The sequence below is a fragment of the Parasteatoda tepidariorum genome, chromosome X2 (assembly GCF_043381705.1).
Source record: "Parasteatoda tepidariorum isolate YZ-2023 chromosome X2, CAS_Ptep_4.0, whole genome shotgun sequence".
NCBI classification, from domain to species: domain Eukaryota; kingdom Metazoa; phylum Arthropoda; class Arachnida; order Araneae; family Theridiidae; genus Parasteatoda; species Parasteatoda tepidariorum.
The window spans coordinates 1,699,666-1,726,324 of record NC_092215.1 but is presented as its reverse complement, the minus strand read 5'-3'; the positions used below and the strand labels follow the sequence as shown (position 1 = coordinate 1,726,324).

The following is a 26,659-nucleotide window of genomic DNA, read 5'->3' as shown; positions in this document are numbered from 1 at the left end:
CCAAAACTTTGATTTTCTTATAGATATATATATATATATATATATATATATATATATATAATATGCTTTATCAATTTCACATTATATGCTGTATTGTTATCCGAATCATTTAATAACTTCCTTGATCAATTTCCAATGTGACCATAAGAGTTTCGTATGACTTAATAAATGTGTATTTTGTGCGCAACAAAGGGTTTATTTGTTTCTTTCTTTCTTTTTTTATTCTTTAAAACGAACACAAAAACAATTTAAACTTTTTAATCGAGAATTAGTTCTTAATAATTACGTGGTTGTTGATCTGAAAAAAGTGTTAGATGCCTAGTAGGAGAAAAAGGGGTAGATAACACGGATAAGTGGGGGAAGGGGACATTAACCTAAAAAAGTGAGTACTTTCACTTATTTTTACTGAAATATGAAAGACGGTGAATATACATGCAAAATATGCTCCTATAACTTACAAATTCAGGATTTTGAAACTTTTTTATGTGCTTTAAAAAAACTTCTTTTTTAAATTGATAGTCACTAATAAGTCTTAGACAAATAAATTGTAGGCATCAGTACATTAGTCCAGTTATTCAATTTAATTTAATTCATCGAAGTTATAGAATGTGGATGGGAGTTTTTTTTTTTTTTTTTTTTTTTTTTTTAAATGCCATGGAATTACACAAAGTGGTTATAATATTTTAGGTGAGCATTAAATGTTTCATTAGTCTGTATTTCACCAAGGAAAATATTTTTTTTTTTTAAAAATTCCTCTTTTTTTTTTAAAGTAGTTTTACAAAAAACTAACCTAAAAAGTAAAACCAAATTACTTTAGTTTATGATACTGAGCTTTCTTCAATTGATATTTCTTCAATTGACATTTTCTGATTTTTGACACAGAACTATGACTAATTATATTATATATCAGTCTTGTAATTTTGTATCTAAAACTTTTTTTACGCTGAACTGCTATTAATATCATACTATCCAAAATAATCAGTATTTTTCACATAGTAGCATTTTAACCTCATAGAGCTTATATAAAATAGTGTCGGGTATTTATTCACTGATATCATTAAGATTATTTTCGACCTAGGAAAAATATTTTTGAAATTAAAATTCGCTTTTTGATCAGTTTGAAATTCTTAAAAAAATTACCTGAAAAGCAAGATAAAGTCACCCAAGTTTCTGATTACGTATTTTCATTTGCAGCTACATGTATTAACTATTTTTAAGTCATCATAGACGGCTCCAAAAAATAAAACTAATTTGGTTTAATGGTAACGTTGTAATTGAGCTGAATCGCCATCTTACTTTCGAAACAAAATAATTATTTTTTTTCATAGTAACAGCCGGAATTCATAATGCTTATATAAAATAGTCTCAACTTGGTATTTCTACGTTCATAATATCAAGATTACTTTCCTCCTAGGAAAAAAAGAACTCTAATTTTTTGGTCAGTTTGAACCTATTTAATGACCTTAAAAGTGTGACAAAGTTACCCCAGTTTTTTATTTTTTTTATTTGTAGCTATTTGTATTGAGTATCTGCATTTTTAAGCTATCATAGAAGGCTCGAAAAACAAAACCTAATTTGGTTTAATGGTAATATTATTATTCCTTATCTAAAACTTTCCTTTCTTGCGCCGAACTACCCTTTATAGCCTACTATCCAAACAAAATCAGTATTTTACGATAGTAATATCCGGACTCACATAAAATCGTGTCATCGCGGTACTTTTACATAGATTCTATCACGATTACGTTTACTCTACAATAGTTATTCGAATGACAATGAAATCCATAAAGGAATGAAAGTAATTCTTCAAGGCTGAGAGCTTTTCCTATCATTAGCATCCCTTATAGTACATTCATCTTAAAACCATAACCGTTCTTTATGAATTGCATGCCTTTAAACGTTGAAATCTGTTGTCCATTTCTGCGGGTGGTGTGACGTCACTTATGAAGAGTAATATCTCCACGGTATATGATTTCCTATCAGAAAAGACTTAATCAGTCCTGATGATCCAAACCAACATTTTATCTCGATAGAGTAGCACAAGAAATCTTAAACATGTCCTTGGAATCATTTACTTTTTATTTTGTTTATTTCTTATGGAAGGAAGCGTGATTAATGATCTAGAGTGGAAGCATCTCCTTAAACGATTTTGTTTTTGTTTTTATTATTTTTTTATGGAAAAATAAAATCGGAGAACAAATTCAGCGGTGTTTTATTTTCATTGCAACAACAGTTTTCATTCGCTCTCAGTACCCCTCATGGTTCAATAATACAACCGCTCCACTCCAGACACGCACTCGTTGTATTATAAAACGTTCTTTAAGGAATGAGTACAGTAATTCTTCAGCTCTTCTAGACAGTCTAATCAGGTATGTTATCAGTCAGATTTTCTTATGCCGATAATTATTACCACACACAGAAAAAAGGAATCTTTTAAATTTGCAGGAAAAAAAAACAGTTAGCTGGTGTGCCAATATAAAACCGCTTATTTTACAGAAAAATACTGTTATTGAAAAACAAACGCTTGTTTTTTAAGCCGATAAGTACTGTTATTTTAGCAAACAAACTCTGTTATTGTAACAAACTCTGTTATTTTAACAGTCTCTGTTATTTCAACAAAAAATTTCCTAAATTAACTATGTCAGTATCGTGGTCAGTGTGAACCAAGAGAAGCGTTCGTACAACTAATTGAAGTTGGGATTCGAACCTGGGTCACCTCATTGGAAGGCAAGCACTCTGTCCTCTGTGTTATCGTAGCTCAATTGTCTCGGTAAGAAATATCTGAAACTGTTTCTATCTTGAAACTCCTGTTTATTGAAATAATATTTTAGTAGATAAAAATGTTTCAAACTATGATATATACTGACAAATTAACTTGACAAAACATTATATCTAAAGAAATATAATAATAATGTAGAGTATAAATTTGACATCGGTTTTATTTATGCATTGTTTAGAACCATAAAATAATTTCTGAAAAAAGAGCAAGTGTAAAAAATAATCGTAAAATTATTTGAAAAATAGTGGAGTTATCGTATGATAGGTAAAACTGCATGGCAAAAACTGGAATTTTATCTGACGATTTTAATCTGTTTATGATTGGGATAAAAAACAGAGAATTTTGTCAACAAAACAGCTTTAAAGCATCAAAGAGAAAGTCTGCAAATAGAATGGGAACGTTTTACTGTGAATAACAAATAAACACAGAAAAAATCTGTACTTTTCCTTTTACAGTTTTTTTCCTTGAAAAATATGTTTTTCTGCTGTAGAATTCACAGCTACTATCAATACTTTCTACACTCAGTTTGATGTATGGTAAATGATTTTGTACTTTTACAGAAATGCTTTTTAAAAGTAGAAAAATAAGAAGCATTCGCCATTACCAAAAAAAATTTTTTTGCCAGAATTTTAAGAACTGGGTTTTATTTTTAATCTCAATTTCTAAAAAACAAGTGCAGTTTCCTTAAAAGCCTTTGCAAATTTTAAAATTTTTTCATTCATTGTAAAAAAATTTCGAAACTACTTTTGACTAAAAAAAAATATTTATATTGTTTTTCCGAAAGTCTCAGAAAATTTTATCGAATAATAAGTTTTCTTTTAATTGAGAAACATTTCTTTTATTTTCAAAAGTTATAAACTTAATCACATTGAACCTGATTCAGTTTCAGATGTTTCAGAAATATTCAGAATGTTTCGTGATTTTTTTTTTTTTTTTACAGAGGATAGAGCAAATATTAAAATTTTAAAATGATCAAAATCTATTTTAATAAATTTTAGAACTTCAAAATCAAAATATTTTTTCATTATAAAACCTTGCTATTTTTTAACGAAAATTTATTCTATTTGAGTAATTTGTGTAAAGTAAAACGAGTAATTCTCAAGAAATTTTTCTTTCTTCTTTTTTTTTACTAGAAGCAATAAAAATGTTATACTTCAGTTGAGAGAATTGGGATAACAGTTTCTGAAAATTTATGTGATTAGAAAGAATGGAATTGTCTTAATCATTAAAAATGAATTTACAACTAAAATCATATAATCAAAATATAAAGCAATAATAATAATTTTATCTTGAAAATTTTTACTCTTAAAAAATAGTAAGAATAAAAATTCGCTCTTATAAAAACAATAATATTAATATTTTCTGAGTTTTAATGATATTTAATGAATCATCGAGGATAAAAATATATTTTATCATTTTCTTACCGAAGCATGATAAATATTATATCTTCTAATCTTTACCTTTGGATTATTTCTTTCATATAATCTTTTCATATAAACTTTTTTTCCCCGCTAACTATTTTAACACATGATTACTTCATTGTTATTTAACCCTTATAAATATAATAAATTTGAAAAGATAATGTTAAGAAACATAATGTTAAGCTAAACTTTGTTTCCAAAACTTAAAGATAGCTAATGTGAATAATTCGTAACATATTCATAAAATATACAACTTTGAAATAATTACTTTCTTATAACATCATTTACACGTTTTTCATGGTAAATATTGCAATAAATTGCAAATAAATATTGCAATTGAATAATATCTTTTTTTCAATTAACAAATTTATGCTACAAATACTACTTACGAGTTATAGCTCTAGGCTTACAATTGTTTATCTCATGTCGTAACAGTTTTTTAACAAAAATAATTTTAAAAGTGCACACTGTGAAAAATTTCTTATCAAATTACTGTAAAATTACTGGCATCCTGGGTGCAGCATCCATAAGATCTATTTCACTGTAAAAAATTTCTACCGTAAAACTTTATACCGTAATTTTTACAGTAACACTTACTTAATTATAGTCATTCAGTGATTTTACAGTAAATATAACTTTATATTATAGCTGTCGTTGAACAGCCGACCCTTTTTTTGGGTATACGACTACTAATGTTCAACTCCGTAGCCTTGTAATTTTGAACCAAATCCAGAAGACAAGGGAACTCCTGGATCAAGTATTGGGAACAATTTGCCTTCGTGGAGGACTTTTCGATGGAACTTTCCCGCATTTGCGTAACATGGAGTGGAAGACCACGAGAACCTCTCACGGTTAGCCGGACGGCAAGGGGACTATAACCCATGATCCGCCTACCACTGAGGATATTTTACGTCAGCACTGTGGTCGGTGTAAGTCGAATGCGGAATTCGTATCGACCAGCCATCGCCGGGATCAAACCCCGGTTCACCTCATTGGAAGGCGAACGCTCTATCCCCTGATCCCTACTGTAAAAATTACGCCATATAAAATTATTTTTTTTTTGTTTCATTAAATTTTACAGTAAAAATATATTTCACGTTAAAATGTACCGTATTTATTTTAATTTTTCTTCATCGATTTCTTCCAGATACTTTAATTTTATATGAATTGGGCAATTCTTCATTTAAAATATTTTGCGTGCACTAATATTTATAGGCATCAATTCTTTGTTAATTTTACACAAAATATGTCATCAGTGACATAAAACTAAATATTACACTCAACTAAAATTACTTTTTTTTAAGGAAGCACAATCTATTTCAGATTATATTAAACTGTAAAACATTTTTGTTTAAAAATGCAATTAATAAAAAAAATGAGAAAAAAACTGAATAAATTTTGGTATTATTTACCGACAAATGAATGATGGTAATGCTATAAAAAGAAACCAAATTTAATCTTTTTAAAATACATAAGATCAGCGAAAAATTTCACTGGAAAACGAAAACAAATTTTGAGAAAAGCTCTTTTAAAGAAAAGATTTTCTTAACACGACACTTTCTTTTTCTAGATGTTTCATTTATAAATAAATTTTTTTTTTGAGCATCGTAGCCTTAAAATACCCTTAAAAAAGTAACAACAAATGTAAATAAATTTTTATAATTTTAGGAGCAAAAAAATTTCTGCAGTTGGGTAAAGCATGTTGATTGCGTTAAATTGAAATAAGTTTTACGTTAAATTAATATTACTCATAAAAAATACATTTAAGTTAACATTAACCGTAAACTTACTTGATTATTCTTCTTATTTATTATTACTGTAAAAATTCACAACTTATAGATCTTTATAAAATAATTCTTTTCAATAGAAGTAAACAATTCGAATTTCTTTCTTTCCTTTGCTTTTATTATTATTATTATTTTTAATTTGTTTTATTATTACTTTCTGCTAAAATCTATAGCTGATTAGATATTTACTAATTGTGCTACTAGAATATTCAACTTTTTTTATGGAACAATGACTCATGTCTATTATCCAATGAAAATTGTTTAATTGAGATAATTGAATTGGTCAATCACTCTAAATAAAAAAGCCTTTTTTTATTAATAATAGCAATCACGCAAATAAAAACGCAAATAGTTTTTTTGGCAATGAAAAATATTTTTTTTTATAGTTCCTTATTTCTAATTAGATTCGTGACAAAAATTTTTATTAAGTGTTAAAAGTAAATACGGCTGTTCTCCAGCAAGCATTTTAATAGATTTCGAAACTCCTCCTCAAAACCTTTCCACTGTTATTCTTTTCACCCCTTATATTTTTCTTGTTCCCTCCGTTTGCAAGTTTGTAAGATTCTATTTTCGAATGAGCAATTATGTATTGAAATTAAGTGAAAGTAGATGTGGTGAGGAGGGGATCTTTTACAAATTACAAAAACATTTTCCAATATTTTCTGTTCTACCTATATATATATATATATATATATTACTTTTCCGAAAATCTCAGAAAATTTCATTTAATAGCAAGTTTTTTTTAAATTGAGAAACATTTCTTTTACTTTGAAAAGTTAGAAACTTAATCACATTGAACCTGATTCAGTTTCAGAGGTTTCAGAAATATTCAGAATGTTTCGGGATNTTTTTTTTTTTTTTTTTTTTTTTTTTTTTTTTTTTTTTTTTTTTTTACTGAGGATAGGCAAATATAAAATTGGTTAAAATCTATTTCAGTAAATTTTAGAACTTCAAAACAAAACTTTTCGTTGATTATAAAGCCTTGGTATTTTTCTTAAAAATAGTCATTGTATTCGAGTAATTTGTGTATAGTAAAAGGAGTTGTTCTCAAGAAGAAAAATTTTTTTTTTTTTACTGGAAGCACTTAAATGTTATACTTCAGTTGAGAGAATTGGGGTAGTTAGTTTCTAAAAATTTATGTGATTAGAAAGAATAGAATTGGCTTAATCATTAAAAATGAATTTACAATTAGAATCATATAATCAAAATATAAAGCAATAATAATAATTTTGTCTTGCAAATTTTTACTTTTAAAAATCATTAAGAATAAAAATTCGCGCTTCAATAATATTAAACTTTTATGAGTTTTAATGATATTTAATGAATTTTCGAGGATAAAAACATATTTTATCATTTTCTTACTGCAACATGATAAATATTATATTTTCTAATCTTTACTTTTGGATTATTTCTTTTATGTAATTTTGACTTTTTTTCCCCGCTGACTATTTTAACACATGATTACTCTATTGTTATTTGACCCTCATAAATATAATACATTTGAATATATATATATATATCTATATCTATATATATATCTATATCTATCTATCTATATATATATATATATACATATATATATATATACATATATATATATGTATATGTATATATATACATATATGTTACGGAAAGTGGGCGGGCTAATAAAGGAAAGGTTCCTTGATTTACATACTAAATTATTTCACAAGAATACAGAATATTCAAATTCTTTTGGGAAAATGATACATCATACTATTTAAGTGATAAGTTTATTAAAATTAAGCTTGAAATTCTTGTAACTCGAAAATATTAATTTTTTTAAAATGAACTTAATTCAACGAATGTTAATTACTTCTATTTACCTCATTCATACGAGGAGTTTTAAAGAATAATAGTTACTTAAATAGAGTAATAACTGTACCTACAATATTTTTTATAGTTATTGTAAATTAATGGCATTATAAATTTCATTTAAAAGAAAGTATGATAAATAGAAATACTTAATTTTGCTTATCATAAAATTAAAAATATTCACCAAGTAATATCCTGATAGTTAAAAGGGATCAAAAGGTAGATGAGGTAGAGATATGGAGAGGGTATTCTAAATATGATTTTAATCCTCTTTGTTTATTTGTTTTTTTTCACTGATTTTAGATTTCTACTCTATTCCCCAAAATATTTCAATACACGTGAGGAAATAAAAAAAGGCCATTGCCAATTTAAAATTTGAGATATTAAACGTACGGTACTTTTCTTTAAAAAAAATTCTGACAAGAATTTACCAATTAAGTTTTAAAATCAGCAGTTTCTGAGAGGTAGTAAAATATTATTCACTTGTCCGTGTTTAGATTTTCGTCAAATATCTTTTAAAAAAAAGTATTTTTTAGCATCACCCAAATCTGTTTTCATCAGTTTAAAATCTAACAAAATAAAATTTCGAAAAACTGACATTCAGGAATTTGAGTAATTCAATAATTCGAGTTTCTCACTCAAATCACATAATTTGATTGCTTTTATGTTTTGAGGGAATAAGCTTTGGAAGCTTATTAAATAGAAATAAATATCAAGAAAATGAAAATTAAAAGGTCCAAGATGGCGAGTGTTGTCTCATTAGTTATGATTATGTTGAAAACAAATAAGCTAAGACAAATTACAAATAAACAAAATAAAGATCAAACAAAATTAAAGGTCTAATAAACAAAAAGAAATGGCAACTGAATGAAATGTATAACACGTAAATAAAAAAATTACTAGCAAGCGCAATGAAAGGACAAATAAATTTAAAGAAATTTAGGTATTTACTTATTATCCTGTCTACCATTTTTACCAAACCTGAAAATAAATTTGGAAGTCGCTCAAATTTAAATATTTTCTCAATCTTGCATGCAAGAGGTGTAATTTGTATTTATTAATTTCTTTATGATTAATTACTGTGTAAAAGCAAATTTGGAACATACCGAAATGTTGGCAAAAACGCTCGACCGGATAATACATAAGTGCCGAAATTTATTTTCATAATTTATGTATCATAAAAAATTATTAAACAATACTTATGTTAAAAATATGTATTAATTATTATTTTTCCTCAGTTAAAAATTTTCATCAAGTATTAATTTGATTTTGAATGTTAATATCTAATATCCTTCAGATTTTTACTAATAAAAAAAATGAATGAAAATGAAAAATAATTCAAGATAATAAAAATAAATAAATAGAAAGAAAACGCATAACAAAATGCAAAAAAAAAAAAAAAAAAAAAAAAAAAAAAAAAAGACAAGCAAACAAAATAAAGTAACCCGCGCGAACAAAATTATTTGACAGTAATCAGCTTTATTTAACACCTATAAATTTGTAGTGATTACTTTTAAATAGTCCCCTTTCTGTACTGGTGTATTAACTCATTAGTAATGTATTTGTGTCATCTGGTTTGAAAACACATTGAAGTAGCTTATTGGTTGAAAGAAAACTAATGGGTGGAGTTCATTGTGCGTGACACACCTCTATCAGACCTCGTGGCTCTTAGTTTTATCAGTTGTATTATGATTTCGGTAGAGTTAACATCTGGAAGTCGATCAGTAAAAATTGAAACAACATACAAAGTAATTCACCGACACGAATGTCGGTTTTGTCTATGCAATAACGTCTATAGGTCCTGAACTTCATGGGTTAAAATTAAAGGATGAAATTACTTCTGATCACAACCATGCATATAATAGGGGTTAGGGAAAAGAAACATATAATCACATGCAAAATTAATGGTTGTTAGGTCTGGAGATAGCCAATATAAAGAACCGGTTTCCTTTAATACGATTTATAGTTTCAAGCGCATCTAGCTTAAATCGGTCGGATCAAAATTGTTATTCAGGCGTTTTAAAGAAGATGATGGAGTTTTTTTTTCTTTTTTCGTTAAAAATTATATGTTTTTTAAGTATTTGCTTAAATAACTAGTTTTAAAATGTGAGAATAAGGAATTACACAGGTCTGTAAAATTATTCTTCTTTGCCTGGAAGATATTTTTTCTTTTTTTTTTTTAGTCTTTTTCCTTTTACTAAATTTGAAAAAATAATAATTTTATATAAATGATAAATATCATGTGTTTAAATTATACGTTTTTAGGTATGATTAAGAAACTATTTTTAAAATGTAAAAATTAAGAAATTAAACGAGTCTATAAAATTCTTTTTAATTCCCGGAAAGTAATTTTCTTTTCTTTTATCTTTTTTTTATTAATTTTTTTTTTTTGAAAAAGATTACTAATTTTAAATAAAGGCTGAATATTATCTGTTCAGTTATACGTTCTTATGTATATGCCTAAATAACTATTTTTAAAGTGTGAAAGTAAATAAAAATTAACTTATCTGTAAAATTATTTTTCTACTCTCGGAGGATACTCTTATTTCCTTTATCTTTCTTTTTTGATGAAATTAAAAAAAGAAATAATAATAATTATATATAAAGGCTAAATATTATCCTTTTAAATTATACGTTTTTAAGTATTTGCTTAAATAACTAGTTTCAAAATTTGACAGTAGAGAAAATAAATAGGTCTGTAAAACAATTTTTCGTTTTCCGGAAGATCTTTTTATTTTTTATCTTTCTCTTTTTATTAAATTGAATAAAAAAAAGAAACAAATAATAATAATTATAAATAAAAGCTAAATAATATCTGTTTAAGTTATACGTTTTTAATAACTGTATAAATAACTATTTTTAAATTGTGAAAAAGAAAAAAATTAAACTTAGCTGTAAAATTATTATTATTATTTCCTGGAAGGTATATTTATTTTTTTATATTTTGTCTTTTAGTTATTAAAAAAAATAACAAATATAATGATTAAAAATAAAAACCAAATATTATCTGTTGAAAATATACGCTTTATCAGATTTTATTTTAAAAATGTGGCAAAACAGTTTTGTAAAATTAGATTCATTTCCTGAAAGATAATTATTTTTTTTTTATCTTCAATCTTATTAATAATAATAATTATCTATACAAGCTAAATATTATTTTCCAGTAACTATGTTGCTTATTTAGAAATCCGAAGCATTTGTTGAAGTCAATGAATTATATGTAGATAATTGTTCTCACTGAGATTGCGTTTAGCTATCAATTTAGAAGGTTCATTAGTAAATATTAATAGAATTTTTATAAGAATAATTTATTATTATTGATTTTTTAAATTTATAATAGATTTTTATCATCATAAAATTTGGATTTGAACTTTTGTTCTTCCAGTGCCTTTCTGAAAATAAATGTTTAAAAATTAAATGAATTAAATAAAAATAAATATAATTATCTATAAACATGTTTTAATGCTGTTAAATACTTTATAGGTAAGTCCCAAACCATTAATAGCTATAGCATTCTCAGAATTCCTTAAACTTTACATCATTTATTGATTATACTTGCTAATTATTATTTGATATTTTCTCTAAATGCTGATTAATGTCTCAATGTACTTGATATTAAATTTTGATAATTTTATTCCTGCTAATGTGAAATTTCGATTTGTCTATAATCTGATAATTAGCGTTATTATGTGATAGTATACCATACTTCCAAATAAATCAAGAATGATTCTGATTGTTATCAGTGTGAATTGAAGGTATTTTATCCCTGTAATTTCGATTTATTCCTTATGTGATTATTGACATTATTATGTCGTAGTATACCTTACTTTCAATCAAACATGATTCGTGTTGCTATCAGTGTGAATTGAGGATAAAACATTTCTTTATACTTTTTAAAGTAGAATTTCGATTTGTGATAGTATACCATATCTGAAAATTGACATTATTATGATGATAAAAAATTATGGTAGGACTTGAGAGACAAAATTTCTCAAGTTATTTTGACGAGGCTATTGTCATTATTATCTATTATTACATAATTATTATATAATATAGATAATAGTGATAATATAGATAATAGCGATATATATATATATGTATATACATAATATTATTACAAATAATATTATATAATTTATTTCACTCTGAAAAGAAAAATGAGGAACATTGTTCAATAAAAATATTTTAGTTTATCTTCAATTTCTCTTTTCGTGTTTGGACATATTATTCTTATAAAGCACTTTAGTTGAACATATTTTTTTTAATTTTATTCAAATAATTTAATGTAAAAATGTTTCTAATTCCAATTTTGCTTCAGATATTGCTACATTTTATTTATTAATTTATGTATTTTATGAATATGATATACTACTCTTATGAAAAGAAATTGGAGTATTTTAAAGAAATCTTAGAATACTTAACAAGAACTAAAAAAAAAATTTATTTTACAAAAGCAAAAATGTAATAAGAAGTATATTTTGTAAAAGAAATAAGTGAAGAAAACTAAATAAAGAGGTTTTGAAACGTTGCACAATAAATAGCTGACATAATATATTATTTTTTCATCCATCTATTAAAATATCTTTGAAGTTCAATTTAATTTCGGTTATTACTATTGGAAAAAATGCATATTATTTTATTATATGGCGTTATTTTTTATTATATATTAATTATATAGTGGATTTCCACTAGGTATAAATATCTTTGTCTTATCTGTATACATTTTATATTAAGCGATCGTTAATTATATAAAATTGAAAGGTACATAAAAATTATTCATAAGTTTAAAAACACTCTATTTTTTATGGACATATATAATTGCGCGGATTCACTTATAACTATGTATTTTACTTAAGAACTAAGAGTGAAATTAGCATTTATTTTAATAGTAACGTTTTATTTTCTTCTTTTTATTCGCAATATGAATATTCCATATATTTCTATCGCTTTATGATCATTTCTGTTCAGCAAACAAGAAGCTTAAACTGAGCTATATATATATATATATGTATATATATATATATAAATGCACTTAGTATATATTTGCATGCATCACAGCCGGTAAAATATGCTCAGATTTCTAGTTCGGAATTGGATACGGCCCCCTATGGGCCGATATCTCCCTTTAAAAAAAATTTCTGTTCGTTCTATGGTAGGTGTGTTTTATGACGAATCATACAAGGTCGTCTGCATCCATGATAGCCAGCCATCCATTTTGACCAATATAAATCGTTTCCAACAAAACATTTCATGAGTTTTTTATTAACCAGGTATTGATTTTGCTACTTTTAAAGAACAAATGCCCTTTTAATCCTTAAACGTTTAGAAAATGCTCGCTGCTATTGCTAGTTTAGATTAAAAATGGTCTAATATACCTACCGGAAAATTTGTTTCATGTTATCCGCAATTATTTTTATTATTTTGCATCGCATAACGAAAAAATACATTTTCTATACAACGAAAACGATTTTCATATTTGTGTTTAAGCAGGGAAAATGGCCGTTATAATCGATATTTTGGGCGTTATATGATAAGAGTATGTTCGATGTTAAAGCTAATTCAGATAAAAATTTATATAAGTTTTTTTCATTCTGGTAGAAAATGTAGATATTATAATTACATGATTATGGGAAAATCTATCGAAATTTTGTACTAGGATAGGTATAGTTATATAATTACAACACATATTTTTTTAAATTTTTTTAATATGACAGTTACTAATTAATTTCATATGAGACGAAATGGTGAAAAAGCTCTATAGGATACCAAGTTAAGTTATGTGCCATGCAGTTATCCTTTTGTTCTGAATAATGAAAATTTTTTTTTCACATATATCATAAAATGTTTCTTGGTAAAAAGAATATGTTCTGAAACCGGGAAATTAATCTAATTAAATGAACTTTATTTTCAGTTAATTAATTTAGATTATCATTATTTGCATATTTTCCCTCACACTTCGAAAAACAATTCTAGTTAATGACATTTCTGGTCAAAAAAGATTCTTGTTAATGAAACCAAAAAATTCGGTACCAATCAATTGGTAATTTTTCAGTTCATATGGTAACGGTTTACAAGAAATTCAGCTATTCAAAATTATAGTTCTCATTACCGCAATTTTAGTACAAAAGATGAAACAGAAAAGTAAATTTAACCGAATAAATAGATTTTAAGTCATGTTCTATGGTAGTGATAAAATTACTAAGTTTCACCACTTTTACCAAATTGTATTACATATTATAAAACCATATTTTATTGTTAATGTTACCGAAACCATTACAAAGCACAACCATTGCCAAACCAAAAAATACTGAACTTTTTGGTATTTTCATCAAACCAGAAACAGAGTAAATTTTATTCTGGTAGTTAACCAAATTTTTGCAACCAAACTTTTATTTCTCTGTGCATAAATAGACTAGCATTTAACAAAGAATAGACAAAAATAAAACTCGTAATGAAACCAAATTTAAATCTAATTTTGGATTTTTCATGCTCAGTTTCATTGTAAAACAAAATTTTATGCATAACGTATTTGTTATGACTACTCATAATTTTAAAAAATTAAAAAAAATAAATGAAAAAATATTAAAAAAAAAAATCATTTTGTTATTTAATAGTAATTTTTGTAATTTTGGATAATTTTTAATGAAATGGTTACGTTTATGTTGGATGAAGTTTTTTTTACCAGAAAATTTCGCCAAAAAATTGAAAATAAATAAATAAAAAACGTACGTCAGTTAAAAACTATTTTTTATTTTTTGTTGTTAAACTGATTACCCTCGGTTTTACGTTATGAAATAGCTTATTTAATCAGCGAAACTTCTTTTTTTATTATTTAACTATAATAAGAAATTTCTTGTGAAAGAATGAAAAAATGGAAAGGATGAAAAAATAAAATATTTTCATTGCATACAATTTTAAATTATTAATTAAATGTTTAAATTTTAAATGAATAATTGACGAAACTTTAATTTAATTTACAAAAGAAGTTTAATTTAACAAATATTTTGATATGATGACTCCGAATTAACACTGCTCTATGTATTTTTTTTTATTTTTCTTTATGATCTTTAAAAAAATATTTTGAATTTAAACAAATTTAGAAAATTGAAGAAAAAATATTCATTCGCCTGTCAAAAATGAAAATATTTGGACATTTCTTTTTTTAATTACTTTTGGCAGTTTTTTTCTTTTTTAACTACTTTGGTCATTTATTTACTTAAGAGAATCATAAAAATTGCAGTATTCATAATAATCAATAAACTAATGTAATCTTTTTCGGTGCGACAATGATAGCAAATATGATGATTTAAAAAATTAAGCTTATAAAAAAAGTATCTCTCTTTATTGCTAGCAAAATGTCAATAAATAGAATATTAAAAGTAATAAGCACTTTCAAATTTTTTTTCTCTCGAAATTTTTTATATATGATGGCTTTATTAATGCTGTTTAGATGCACTCTTATCATTAAATAATATCTAAAATCTATACACATCTTTTAAAAAAAAAGATATTTTAAAATTTTAAGCTACGAAATATGTAAATATTATATTTTTAATTTCATTGTCTCTGTTTTTTTTCTGTCTTTGTTTGCTGTAAATGAAAAATATTAATAGTGTTAACAAAGTAAAATGCATTTTAATAGCCAAAAAAGCATAAATGTTTTAAAATGAATAATATTTCTATTGAGTTATGACTGATAAATAATTCATGTTGATTTTTTTCACGGGATCAATTCCTCAAACAAATTACTTATCCGGTGTAACGGAAAGTTTTTATCAGAAAACTTCTTCAGCGTTATTTGGAGAGAGTTCAGTGGTGACATCTATCGGGAAGAGCTGAAAACATTTAATGCTCTTTCATTTCAATTTTCTGACTATGACAAAATAAAACCTATTTTTTTTAAAAAAATAAATAAATAAATAAACAAATAAAAAAAAATAATAATATTTACGTTGATAAAAATAACGTATTTTAAGAAAAATACTAATGGTTTTCCTGTATATTGCGAATTATCGATTTTAATACTATTTAATCTTTAGAAATATTTCTAGATTATATTTGAATTTCTTATTTACTTTGAAAATTGTGAGTCGGATTTGAATTGCTGAAATTAAATTATTGGTAAAAATGATTCTTCAGCATAGTAACAGAAAAAAGATGCGATTTTTTTATTTTATTTATTAAATTTGGAATGTATGAAGTTGACATTTGAGATTTGTATTGCAGATTTGTATTGCCGATATTAGTTTAAAACAAATTTTCTTTCAATTAATAAAAACAAATATTTTTGGACATAAACATGGCACTTAACTTTTGAAAGAATCTGGAAACCTATTCGTAATTTTTTTTAAATTTGAGGGAAAATATATTAATTATACAGCATTAAAAATTAGTCAACTATACGTTTTGAATTGAAATTGATTAATGCCTCAGGAAATTTAAAAATAAAGTTTTAAAAGTAACTCTTGTTTTGTAAATATGCATGGTAACATGTAAAATCATATATTGTAACATGCCAGAAAGAAAATGTAATTGTAATTTGCTGAATGATTTATGGTGCAAAAATTTGTTTTATTTATTTTATTGAAGGACATATTTAAATTTTTATTACAATTTATTACTCAATTTATTGTTTTAGAAGCAACATTATCGTAAATTAAATTATATTTCACTGATAAAATTTGATGGAACTTATTCATAAATAATTTTTGCATAGTAAAGGAAGAAAAAATTAAAATGTGTCTTGTTATAATATTTATATTTGTATTATAGTGTGAAGAGATTAAAATTATGTCTTGAAAATAGAAAATTTTAATTCCTTATTTTATTTCCATTTTTCCTTATTTTAATATTTCTGGTTACAAACATGCTATTATAGCTGAAATAATTCCTTATTATTTTTAATTCAACTAATACAGGAATGAAAAAATTTATTTCGATAAAATCAAGTACACTGTGAAAATTTGGTGCATAGTTCCCACCTTTTTCGGTCTTTTAAGGTAAACTAAATGGTTTTTACATTACACTTAGTCACAATTCTTATTTGCTTTCTCACTGTAAAATTTTTTTATTTATTTATTCAGTTTTTGTTTGCTTGTATACTGACAACACACATTTCATGCGCATTAAAATCATTTTATATCTTCCTTGAAAAAGCATTTCGGTTTAAAAAAAAACAAGCACATTATAGTCATATATCCGCACTAATAATTTCAAATTATTATTTTGTCAGTTTTATATACTTTTTTGCACGATAAGTGCAATTCCGTCATTATAAATATATTGAGTTTATCTCAACACCAAAAATGGTGGCAACTTTACACCAAAATTGTTTACAGTGCCGTTTATAACACCTTTACTGTAGCAATATATAAGACTTCAAGCGAAAATAAACACTTCTTGCACATCTGAATAATGCCATAAACTTTATTTAAAAACTTAAAAAAAGAAATAACAAAATAACACTATCAGCTCAATATACTAAATAAATAGTTTGAGCAATTAGGAATAAGTTACAGCACATAGTTATGAATGTAATCCTCCATGAGATCGTTTTAAATTCAATATCATTAAACTTAATTACAAATTAAGAGTACAGTTTTTATTCTTGTGAGTAAAACAGGTACTGCAGGTGTAAAATGTAAACTGTCTTATACTCCAAAAAAAAAAAGATAAAAGAGAGAGAGAGACGGAGAGAGAGAAAGAGAGAGAGAGAGAGAGAAGGAAAAGAAGGGAAAAAAAAGAAGAAAAAAAAAACATAGGCATAACTATTTAGTTCCATATTTTAAATCTTAAACTGAATAACTTTCACTAATGATTTCACAGAATTTCACAGAATGATTTCACAGAAAATTTCCATTACTACTCTCTTCAATTTCTCAGTGCATGTTTTGAAAACAGTTTTTCAATTTTTGATTCGAATCTTTCTCTTGCAAATCTTCTTTCGAATAATTCATATATGTTCCGAATAATATACAGTTTTTTATTTTAATGTTTTACAATATTATATTGCGTAAAATTTTTTCATTTACGAATTTCACAATAATTTATTAAAAAAAAATTATTTTAATACTTCACAATAATTTAATACATACTAATTGTCAATTTAATGTTTCCTAATCATGCATCACCATTCATTTTTCATTTTAATATTTTAAAATAATAAATCACATACAATTTTTCATTTTAATATTTTGCACATAATTTTTAATTTAGTTCATTTTAATAAAATTTTTCATTTCAGTATTTATATTTTTCCCTTCAACAGAAAACAAATATTTTTTTAAAAAAATGAATTTTTCTTGAGGTGGCGTCTCAAACTCATAATTCCTTTTTAAAGAATATTGCTTCTCGGAGAGCAATATACGTATCTCAGATAGCAATCTCAGAAAAGCAATTTCAAGTGAAACCCAAAAAGGAAACATGATGAACGCTTACTTTGAACTTAAAGATACGTGAAACAATGGTTCTAAATATTAAGTAATAATCAACTATAATAATGTCACAAATAAATAAACTTAAATAACAAGAAAATAATAATTGAAAGGGAAAATAATAAAAGGAAAAAAATTAATGAAAAATGCATAACATCATAATAAGAATGACATAAGTTAATAAAACACGCAATGAACACTAAAAATACACAATAAAAACATAATAAAAAGCACATAACCTCTTCGAAAACCCTCACGGTGTCATAATTAAATTAAAAGGAAAACTTTTATTGATAGTTACATCCAAAATGATTAAAAATGCGATTGTATTTTTCCCATTTCAATTTTTTTAGCAAAATTAAACCGCTTCCAATTAAAAAACAGCTTTCAAAGTCATTGCGTATGAAAGGCAACAATGGTAGTAGATTTTTTGTTTAAAAAAAAGTTAGTTTCCGAACATTGTTGGTATTCAGTCGAATTTTTTCTACTTTAAAGCTAAATAAATTGTTTTTTACTCTAATGAATTGATGTCTGCAGAAAATAAAAATTTAGCAAAAGCTCTAAAACTAATTCTTTTATTTATTGATTTACTTCTTTTTGTTTTGGTATCGTATAAGAAGATGGGAAGGTGATAGAGAATTTCTTGTTATCGATATTGTCGTGTTAGCAGAAGAAAAAGCTATTATATGGTAGCATTACGATTGATATAAGAATATATTGTAAGTAGACTTTTAGATTATTGTAATGCTAGTAGAGCATTTTGTAACCAAAAACTTTGATATTCTTTCTTATAAGCAGACGTTTTCCTTAAAATTTTGAAGTATTGTCATGCTAAAAAAGGTATACTAAGTAGAAATTTTGATATGCAGATAAGCTAATAAATCATAGCGTATACAGAAATCTTGATACACTATTGTGTAAGCAGAATATATTGAAAGCAGTAATTGTTATATACAATACACATTGTAAACAAATAGTAAACAACATACATTGTGTTGCTGTTCACTAATGCCACTTTCTAATACTAGTAAGTCAGCTTGGTGAAACCAATAGAATTTTGAGGCAGCGGGTGCTTTTCTTGTTTTTCAGTAATGCCATCTATGCCAAAGAATACGACTTCAGTTACACACACCTCACAGCCCGTTTATAAGGCGGACCCATTCATTCATCCATTCATTCATCTAATTTTGACCAGAACCAACGAACGATGAATCCTCAAAATTCAGTAACCCCAGGAGTATTTATTTGACATGGGAACATGGAGGAATTTGTGACCCGACAGATTTAACGTGCAAGGGGAGTCTTCTGTCGGTGGAGATCGAGCTTACGACCTCTTGGACATGAGCCTAACGCCCTATCAACCAGACTATCCCGGCCTCATACATTGCATACAAACTGATACATTCTCATGTTGCGGAACAGAAAGTAATTGTTGTAGTCTTAACTATTTGATGTTATGTTAGCATGTTAGTTGAAAAGAATGAGTCTTTACTGCCCTGTTAACAGAATAAAAGATAACAGAATAATTATAACCGATTATGTCAATTGTCTCAAGAAAAAATCGATTTCCGATCTTTGTTGGTATTCCTTCTGACTAAAAACAGCCATTTAGCAATCACCCCAAGAATTTTCTTCTGCTATATTGCTTATTATTTGAAAGCATATAATGTATATATTGCAAGCAAATAAATTCCATAATTTCTCATGTTAGTAGAACAGAAAGTAAGAGGAAAGTAAGTTGAGGTAGCTTTAACTATTTGCTGTCATACTAATACATGTAAGTTGAATAACTGCCCTGTTAACGGAATAAAAGATAAAAGTTGTAAGAAAAACAAAAATATATTTGTTTTTAAAGCCATTACCAGAGAAAAGCCAAAATGGCAATTGTCTCAAGAAAAAATCGATTTCCGAGCTTTGTTGGTATTCTTTATAATTAAAAACAGTATATTTTTCACTTTGATGAATTGATGTCTGTCAAAGACAACTATTAAGCAATCACTCCAAAAACTATTTTTTGCTGTACTGCCTATAATTTGAAGGTATTAAACTGATTAACCTTAACAGAAATAAATGTGTGCTAATTTCAAAAAAATGCACCTGAATTGTCTGTCCAGTTGTAGGACCGAACCATTAATTTCTTACATCATTAATATTTCTAGAGAGATTTTTAAACCTGCCAACATCACTTATTTATAAAGTGTATCCTTCATAACATAAGTTGGATAACTCTTTGCATAGCTAATATAATTACAGAGCTATTTTTTTTTTTTTTTAAATCCTGAAACTCAAAAGTAATGAACTAGAGGTTAAAAGAGCAAATCGTGTTTGTGGGTCCATTTTTTGGCAGAAATTAAAAATTTCTTTACAAGCATCAGATAGAGTTTAGGGTAAAATATTTTTCATTTTCTCAAGACAAAGTTTTTACGCTTAATTTCGTGTTCCATTTTAGATAGGAATGTAGATTAGGCATTTTTGAGTAAGAAAATACTTAATCTTTCCAAAATTTCTTTCATAACTGAAACTTTTTCCGCGTCATTACTTATGTATCTTATAGAGTTTCTAGAAAATTGGAACTTTTTGAAAAACTATCATTCTGAATATAAATATAATTAATTAGTCCAAGAAGTTCTTTCTCATTGTGATTTTTTTCGAGTGAATATACAATTTAATGTGCACTTCAATAAATGGACAATTTATCATTAAAGTATCACAAACAAAGCGTTAAAATATACCTTAAAAATAATGTACCATAAAAATAATAAAACAAAAATTAATAGAATAACATTCTTATAATATGTGATATACAGACTATTAACATGCTTTATCTATAAAATATCACAATTAAAGCGTTAAAAAAATACCTTTAAAAATATAGTACCATAAAAATAATAAGTACCAAATATTATTATAATAACATTCTTACTTATGTGTGATTTCTATGGACCATTCACGTGTTTAAGTTGTGAATTAGTTTAGTGTAAAATAAAAGACTACACTATAATAAGAAACATTAAAATTAAAATAAAATAATTTAAAAAATTACAGCATCCTAATAAAAATCATTAAAACTAAAATAAAATAGTTTAAAAGCTTACAACATACTGATAAGAAACATTCAAATTAAAATAATATAGTTTGAAAACCTTATCTTAATTTTGCGCAGAATAAACTGCGCATCTTATTTAATCTATATATTTCTTCCATTAGTTTCTTATTTGAAAAAGATAATTCAAAGGATATACTATTAAGCGAGTTAATATTATACACCAAATAAATATTGAGTACTATAAAAAAATATGATGAACAACGCCATATTTCACTTTGTTGAGGATGTTACGTTTTATATGGAGAGTAAGACATGTTTTACAGTTTATGATCTTTTTGTTAATGAAGAAATAAGGTTTGATTATTTATTTCATTTTGAACAAATAAAATGCTAAATATCTATAAATATTTTAGGAAATGATGTTATGCTACGAAGGGATGTAAAGATCGGGAAATAATTTAATTAATTGTTCTTTTCGGTTATTTAGTAACATTAGAAGAGAAATAAATTTTAATCCAATTGATCTCTGAAATTATTAAAAAAATTATGAAACTTTTGTGGAGAAAATTGTGTAGAAATATTTATTAATTAGATTAAGTTAAAAATTACATAGCTCACCAAACATATTGATGTAATGTAAATATATGACAAAGTCACATAAAACAATAAAACAATTTTATTATTTTTTCTAATTGACGAGTAAAGCAAATATTTCAGATATTTTTAACTGTGGTGAGCCATTGAAGAAACACTGAGTGGTTTTTCAAACAAAACTAGTGAAAACTCGTTAAAAAATTTAGGAATGAAACAAAATAGTTAACTAAATATAAACTAATTTTCTTTCATTTTTTTAAATAAATAGCATAAAAAATTAACGACAACATTCTGAATTTTAAACATTTAATTTAAACCGAAAATTAAGACATTAAAAAAATGAAATATACATTTTTTTAAAGATTTTTAAAAATATATATTTTTTTCAGAATTAAATGAAATACATAATTAAAGGAAATTCAAAATAATTTTTGGTGAAAAGTCCCTTTTGTTGTAAACTTACGATCAGTTTAGATATATGGCTTTGATTTCATTATTACTGTTGTTTATATATGTTTGTATGCTATGTGTTATGTTAAAATACGTTATATCCATGTCCTGCTAACGCAATGCATATTTATGCAATTAACGCAATTTGGGTAATATTTGTGGGATTTAAGCATCTATTTATGAAGCATAATAATACAATTAGGTATTATTTGAAGAAAAAGCTTTCTAAATAAAAACTTTTTTTTTATTCATTTAATTTTTTTGAAAAAATTTTTTTAATTATCAACTCATGTTATTGGTATAGAAGTTCAAATGCAGAGTTCTTTTAAATAAATATAGTTTGATGGGTTTTTTTTTCTGTTTGAAGGAATTTTTTTTCTAGTGCATGTTACTAATGTTTATATTTAATATTTTATTCCATATTATAACAGTGATGCTGCTGTCCTTTTATGTGATTTTAATTCGATATAAATAAAGCAATATTCAATCTAAATTTTTAAAAAATTATCTAATTAAATGTTTAGAGCATAAGAATCAGAGGTTAACTCATTATCAATTCGTTGAAATAATAAATTTTAAAATTTATCTTTCGCTTTCAGTAATTGATTTTGTCGAAATATTTTAAATTTTTTTAAGTAAAATATTAAAACTTACAGTTCTCACTCCAGTTTTTAAATATAAAATGCACTATTACAAATGTAATGTTATAGCAATGTATATTAAACTATTTATAGAAATTTTCTTGTCGATCAGATGTAAATGAAAATCATAAAGAAAAAAAATTGCTAAGAATGAAAAAGCACAAAACAATGCGAAAGTACTTGTAATCAATATGGTGTATAGACGAAATATTATTTTAATTTTTTTTCTTTTTAATTTCATTAAATGTTCATATTTATTTATTTATTTATTTTGACAGCTTAAATTACAGTTTAAGTGACAGGACTTCAAAACTAAATCTACAATATATCAAAAATTTAGACAAACACAAGTAAAATTAGTTACTGAACTTAATCGCTAAATATCAATAATTTTAGATATTTTTTAATTGTAAATAGCATAATGTAATAATAACTCCCAACGAATTTAGCAAAGAGCTAAGAACTGCTATTTTACAAATCTTGAACATAATGTAAGAAAAATCGTACAATACAATATATTCAAAAGTATATTTTCAAATAAATGTCATATTTTATGTAAAGCATGTAATTAAAGCAATATACATAACATATAAATAAAATAAAATCGGAAAAAACTACTATTTAAAAAAAAATTCATTCAGAAAAATTAAAACCATCACAATCTAAATTCTTTTCCTGCAGTTTCCCATTTCTTTCTTTCTTTTTTTTTAATCTTCTGTTTTCTGTCGTTCATTTCTTTTTTATCTGGAAAGGAAATATTTTTAAGCTAATAAAATAATATTAAGATGATTTTAAAATAACATCGCTGTATTCTTTTACTAGAATATAAATATCATTAGGATTGTAAAGGAGAAAGAAAAGAAAATTTTTATTTATTCTAACATACGCTATAAAAAAATCCGGATCAAATTGCGATAAAAAGTGCTGGCACTCTGGGTACAGCATCCATAAAGGTACACGTAACATTTTATACCGTAATTTTTACAATAATATTTATTTAATTACAGAGATTTACTGATTTTACAGTAAGTATTTATGTTAAAATTACGGTTTAACAGATTTCTAGTACAGTAAAATTTTAAGGTGAATATTGATTTCAGGGTAAAAAGTACCGGCAACTTAAATGCCGGAACTTTTTACCTTAATTTTATCTGGGAATTTTTACACTTTTTGCAAAGAAATTTCCTTGAGTTACTATGCTCTCTTTGAATATCAAAGGAATTATATCAGCAAACAAGTGTAAAAGCGAAAAACTAAACTATAAGTCATTAGTCAATCCAGTCAATCTGAGTAATATTCATTGAGTAATTACAGTCATACTGACAGTCATTAGTCAATTTTTAGATTCACCCTAGTCAACAGTCAGTTATAAAATTTACTGAATTTTTAAACTGCATTTTTTCAGAGAGGGAGAGGGAAAGAGAAAGAGAGAGAGACAGAGAGAAAAGTCTATACAGTTTTGAAAAATACACAATAAATTTTTTCTAACCATGGAAATATTAATATTGCTCTTGGAAAAATGTTATTGTTGTTGCAATAAAAATGTTATTTATATTAAAAGTGTTGTTGCAATAAAAATGTCTGTTGCAGTAAAAATGTTATTTTTATTACGACAGACTGTTTACATAGTTATCGTTATAAAAGCGAAAAAAGCAAAAGACTGTAGACAGTTCCGCCTTTAAAACTTCGTTTGATTACGAAATTTGCTTCAAAATACCCGTTTCATCAAAGAAAAAAAGAGGATTTAATTTCCCGATTTTTTTTTATTATTCCTTTAATTTTCATTTTAAATTCTAATTATTGGAACAAATAAAAATTTAGATATGTATCTTCTTTCACTGCAATATTCATGAATTTAAAAACAAAAATCAACTTTTTCTGTTTTTGTAAATTTATGGTAGGAATAGATAAAAAAATCGATCTATCTGATAGAACAATTGCGAATTTTTCAAAAAAAAAAAAAAAAAAAAAAAAAAAAAAAAAANATCTGTTCTCTTTGTCTTCTTTTCTTTTAAAAAAAAAAAAAAAAAAAGAAAAGAAAAGCACTGAGAATTGTATATTTGTTGTATGAATTTTCACATTTCGTAAAATAGATTTATTTTTAGTTTTGTCTTGCGTGTTATAAACCGCTTTGCTATTCAAATGAAAGCTATAAAAATGCTCTTTTAAGAAATCTTTCATTTTTCAGTGAAATCAAATTTTTCATTTCATTTTTCATTTTTCCAAAATTGCCAGAGAATCTTTCTTTTTGTAACTTTGGGATAAACCCCTTACATTTTCTTAAGAGCACGTACATCAAAAAAGAATCTTCAGTTTCATGGTTCGCTAACAGAACTGAAAATTCTGTTAGGGAGCTATCTTGTCAATCAGGTTTATCGAACGTTTGATCCATTCTCTTGGGAGCATGATTGATGTTTTGTCCTATCCATTTCCTCTTTTTCTTATTTGATTTTTTTTATTTAACTTTTTCTTTATTCACTTCAAAAAAAAAAGAAAAAAAAACCGTTATATCGGAAGTAGATCTGGATTCAAGAGTTTTATTACCAATATTGAACTTTTTTCTTGATCCATTCTGGTTTCCATTCTTGATTCATCTTAGTTTTAATATTCAGACCAAAAAGAGGTTCGGATGTTAAAATTTTTTTTGAAGTGTTTATAAATTAATCAATTAAAAAAATTAAAAAAATTAATATATAATTGTTTACATTTTTTGAAATATTTTACACTATCCTTTCATTTTTAATTTATTAAATTAGTGTTTGAAATATGTAAAAAGATAGTTTTAAATTTATTATTTAAGTATATATTTAATAACATTATTAAACAACAATATATTTACAATTATTTTATTAGAATGTGATCACTTTCCCATTTTGCTTTATGTACTGAGAAAAAAAGTATAGTCAAGACTATTAGAATATAGTTAGGTTTCTAGATCTATGGGAAGACCAAAAAGCTTTTACCTACTCGCTTTCGTAATGATTTTAGTAAAATTAATACTGAAATACGGTTTTATAATGTGTGTTAAAATTCGGTAAATAATGAAAAATTTGGCAAATTTCATCATGATAGTTTAGAACATGACATAATCATTTATTCGGTTTAATTTATTTTTAGTTTTGTATTTTGTAATCAATTTTTGGTAATAAAAACTATAATTTTAGAACTATGAAGTTTCGGTAAACCGTTTCCATATGTACAGAAAAATGATCTAATGAATAGTTTAATAATCGTATATTTTGATTTCCATTACCACAATTATGGATTTTTTTTATACATGAAATGTGATTATCATAATGTACGGTAATTTTACCAGAATTTTTTTTCTGTGTGGAATTACACGTGTTTAATAATATTTTGTGCCCAATTTTCACCATACTATTTAAGATTGATGACCGGTGGCTGGGTGGTAGAGCTTCGCGCTTTCGTGCCACAGGCCCTTGGTTCGAGCCTCGAGCAGGGCAAGGTTGACTCAGCCTTTCATCCCTTCAGTGGATCAATAAAATGAGCACCAAGCATGCGTGGGAACTGAACACTGGGGGTTCCGCGTTGGGCTGACCAACCAACCATAACATCTGCTCTTGCACCCCAGAGCCCAAAGGTCAAGAAGACTGAGATGGGCACAGAAGGCCTTGGCTCTCCATGGGCTGTCGTGCCAGAGTTTATCCTTAGAAT

The 26,659-nt window shown here is 25.5% G+C and overlaps 2 long non-coding RNA genes across 3 annotated transcripts in view; one reads left to right on the top strand and one right to left on the bottom strand.

The window, feature by feature from the left end:
- Positions 1-26,659, top strand: part of LOC139424846 (uncharacterized) — a 95,760-nt gene that overhangs the window by 51,705 nt on the left and 17,396 nt on the right. The window lies entirely within an intron of this gene.
- LOC107444121 (uncharacterized) overlaps positions 17,233-26,659 on the bottom strand; it is a 245,138-nt gene continuing 235,711 nt past the window's right edge. For both annotated transcript variants that reach the window (XR_011638397.1, XR_002376845.3), the window contains one exon: positions 17,233-23,728. This is a non-coding gene — a long non-coding RNA (uncharacterized lncRNA). The remainder of the gene's footprint in view (positions 23,729-26,659) is intronic.